This window comes from Elephas maximus, chromosome 2, assembly GCF_024166365.1.
Source record: "Elephas maximus indicus isolate mEleMax1 chromosome 2, mEleMax1 primary haplotype, whole genome shotgun sequence".
Lineage (NCBI taxonomy): Eukaryota > Metazoa > Chordata > Mammalia > Proboscidea > Elephantidae > Elephas > Elephas maximus.
In genome coordinates, this window is record NC_064820.1 from 234,175,522 (window position 1) to 234,179,903 (window position 4,382).

The 4,382-nt window shown below is 38.2% G+C and overlaps 1 pseudogene; it reads right to left on the minus strand.

The window, feature by feature from the left end:
• Positions 1-1,781: 1,781 nt before the first annotated feature.
• Positions 1,782-2,704, minus strand: LOC126068530 (olfactory receptor 5AR1-like; annotated as a pseudogene).
• Between the last annotated feature and the right edge of the window lie 1,678 nt (positions 2,705-4,382).

The window sequence follows — 4,382 nt, forward strand, 5'->3', positions numbered from 1 at the left end:
ATTTTGAAACTAATTCCTGTTAATTCTCAATACGTCTAACACCTATCTACATTGTCATATCATCCTAAAGGAATATATTGAATTAGCCTTCATGAATATCAGCACTGACGAGGCTTTGTAGAGATGATTTCTATTGAATAAAGCTGTTGAGGCACAAATACCTCTCTTCTTGACTCCACTAACCATCCCACCTTCCCCCTGGACCACATGGCCACATTCCATACTGTTCTTTTTCAGGCTTACAAAGAGAAGGTATTTGTCCTGTGTGTGGTGTCTTTATATTTATGTGTGTATAAGTGAAAGAGAGATTAAGACCATAAGAAAATTAAATTAAAAAAATTTTTTTTGTTCCACTAATAAGGCATAAAACATAGAAAATCTGTATTCTAACCCCCTTACCATTATCAAACATAATTTGGCTGTTGTTGTTGTGTGACATCCTGTCACTTCAGACTCACAGCAATCATATAGGACAGAGTAGAACTTCTCCATAGGGTTTTCTAGGTTGTAATCTTTACAGGAACAGGTTGCCAAGTCTTTTCTCCCATAGAAGCACTGGCAGGTTCAAACCTCTGACCTTGCCATCAGCAGTTGAGCATTTAACCATTATGTCACCAGGGACCGTTAGCATAACAATAGGATTGCAGAATTTTGGTATTTTTAAGAGAGCCAAACAATCATTGTGTCAAATTCTTCTACATTGTTATTTATTAAGCAATGATATGTATATGTGTGTGTGTATAATGTATCACAAATAAGCCAATAAACACAGACCTGAATTTTACAGTTGAAAAATCTTACCACTCATATATAGATGAGGTGAATAACTTTTTGATAAAGACAAATACTTAATTAAAAGATTTACATACTATATTAATGAGAAAAAAATTGACAATGCAAATACTGGTACCATTTGCATGATTTTAGGACATTTAAAAATACTATGGTTCTCCCATTTCCGTGGCCACATGCTAAACAGGTTCCCACAAATCCAGCCCGTTAAGTTGGCGTGTTCACTCACATGCTCAGTGGGCAACCAACACCAATACGCTTACGATTATGGACACTAATTACTTCTTTAGAAGACAAAGACATCCCACTAAGGTAATTCCCAAACACTCCTTGACAAGTGATGAGAGCCCTAAACTTGGTCTCCCCAGGTATAAGCCACCAAACAGTGAGCACCATGCCGCCTTATTCATAGCACCCTTTGCAAACAAGAAAAGTAGAGAGAACGCTCTTCCTGCTGCCTATGGAGAGGTAGGGGCCAATAGGCTAAAGGAATAAAGGCTGTATTTTTCTAGGCTCCCCAGAAGTTGACAAAGAAAATCAAAATTGACTAAAATAGCACTGAGTATTGCTCCCAATTTGAATTTTAAGTATCAGATTAAACTGGACATTGGGTAGAAATTTATGAAACTGAAAGTTTTAAATAAAAATAGAAATTACAATATATTTTCAGGCATTTTAATAGATATGTTCATGATATATGATTATATTGATTTTTACAATTAATGTTCTTTCCCTAATAAGAACGTTATTGTTGTTGTTAATTCTAAGATTACGTCCTTTGGACTTTTGGAATCTTAATATATATTTACTTTAATGGCAAGTTAATGGTAGCCTATAATAGTTTTTTGTTGTCGTTTTTTCTTATGATGTCAATAATTAACAAAATAAACTCCTTGGCATATACTCATTCTTTTCTTAAATTGTTTTATGAAATGCAAAATCTGGGCTCCATTACTGCAGGGCAATATGCTCAGTAAGAGAAAATATGTCTATTTGGATGGAGCAAATAGTTTTTTCAGGGCCGCCTGCATGTCTCTGTTTTTCAGACAATAGACAAGAGGGTTCAGGCTGGGTGTGAGGATGGAGTAAAACACAAACACTAGCCATCCTTGAGTAGGAGAGTAATGGGAAGCAGGCCTCAGGTAAGCAAAGCTCCCTATAACATAAAACAGAATGACAGTGGCCAGATGAGAGGAGCAGGTGGAGAAAGCCTTCCAACGGCCATCAGCACAGCGCATCTGAACGATGGTGGAGATGATGAGAACACAGGAGATTATGGTGAGGGCACAGGCACCGAGAATGATGCATCCTCCCACTACAAATCCAACTTCCTCATTGGTATGGGGGTTACTGCAGGGGAGTTTCATGATGGGGGAGATATCAAGAAGAAATGATCAATGACATTGGGCCCACAGAACAGGAGGGAAAAGGTGTCAATTGTGTGGAAGATGGCACAGAGAGCTCCACTCAACCAGGCTACAATGACAAGCTCTGTACACAGCTTTCTGCTCATAATAATCCCATAGAGAAGGGGCCTGTTAATGGCCAGACAGCGGTTGTACACCACGGATGTGAGCAAAAAGCACTCAGATGCACACAGCATTACAAACAAGGAGAGCTGAGTCACACATTCCCAAAAGGAAATGACTCCTGTGCCCATGAGTGAGCTCATCAGTGCCTTGGGGATGGTGACTGAGGTATAGCGCATGTTCAAGAAGGACAGATTCTTCAGGAAGAAGCACATGGGGGTGTGCAGGTGGCTGTCTATGGTCACAGCTGCGATGATGGAGATGTTCCCCAGGAGGGCAAAGAGATAGATGAAAAGGACGAATGCGGTGCTAATGAGCCTCAGTTCAAGAATGTCTGAGAAGCCCTTGAGAATGAATTCCGTCACAGAGGTCTCATTTGTCATTTCCTTACCAAGTCATGGAAATAGAGCGTCAACAAATATTCAAGACAGTTGTGTTCAAAGCACACAGTCATAAAGCTATCCAAAGAGATGATCAAAAATAAAATTGGATCCTGACCATAGTTCATGAGTCCCACTTGCTTTTCATTTCTTTCTCTCTTGCAGCTGTTCTCCTAACTCTGGGGCATAAAAGGTTCTTAAGAAATGAAGGAGAAATAAACATATTCTTCAAGTTTTGGTTATCTACACATACACGTACATGTCATAATAAATAACACATTCAAACTAATTCACATTACTTAATACAAAGGTCAAAATAGTTTGATTCATTCAGTAATTATCCACTGAACAAGTATTACCTGCACTGCATTGACTAGATACTATGTGGGACAAAAGCATGGAAAAGGTTATAATTCAAATGCTCACAGAAGTGGAGCAGATAATGTCAATAACTGAACAGATTAGGAACAGTAGAGATGGGGTAGGTCCAAAGAAGAGCTGCCCATATGAGACTGCAGGCATGGTAAGGCCAAGTCTTCAAATTTTTCAGAAGAAATAAATGTACTTTGATTTTAGCATAACATTTCCCAGGCCGTCAAACAGAACAACAGTGGGCAGGAGGCATCCAGGGCTGGATTACATCAAAAAATGTGGTGAACTTCATGCGACATTACTCACCAGAGATTAGTAAGTAAACACAATTAAGAGCAGGCGTGCCTTGCTTAAAGTAAGCCTGTGCTTACCTTCCTTACTGACTATTCCACCCCTGGCTGGATCTGATTCAGAGGCCTCTGCTACATCCAAGAATATATGCAGGTGGGGATTAACCAGTAAGGAAGCTACACACCGGCTTACATTAAGCAAGGTACCCACAGGCTTACTTGTGTTTGTTAGTCTGTGGCAAACAATTTCACATGGATTTCACTCTGTCTTTGCCCTGCTGGCAAAGTGGTTAAGAGATTGGCTGTTAACCAAAAGTTCAAATCCACCAACTTGTCCTTGGAAAACCTATGGGACAGCTCTACTCTGCCCTGTAGGGTAGCAATGAGTCAGAATTGACTATACGGCAACACATTTGGTTTTATTTAAATTCTTTTGAGTCTGTCTCCTCCACAACTTTTATAGCTCATATTGTATCTTATGTATTTTTATGAGCAAATTGCTTTCAAAGGTAAATAATTCATTCTTCATGATAGGAGGTTTGAACTATGTTTTATATCATAATCAATCATTATATATAAAATAATGTAGTTATCTCTGGGAGTAGGGTAATATAATATTTTTTAAATTTAGAATTAATATGAATTACCTTTGTAATCACAATTTTTAGAAAATAAAATATGAAGAAAAATACTTCAACAACTAATTGAAGCGTTCTACTTTTCTAACCTCTTTAGGGAGATGATTTATGACAAAGACAAAGAGTTTTAGAGAATATCAATAGGAAAAAAAGTAGATCACTGTTTGTGGTCTTTTTGGAGGAAAGAGTGGGATGTCCAAGGAGGATCCATCTGGAAAGGCAAGGTCAGCACATTTGATGAACTGCATAAAATTGACTCACTGGTGAGAGACAGACAGAGAAGTATTTTGTTGTTGTTGTTCTTCTTCTTTTTTTTTTTTTTTTTTAACTTTTTTCTGCCCTCGAGCACTAACTGAGCATTGCACTAACTAAGATTTAACC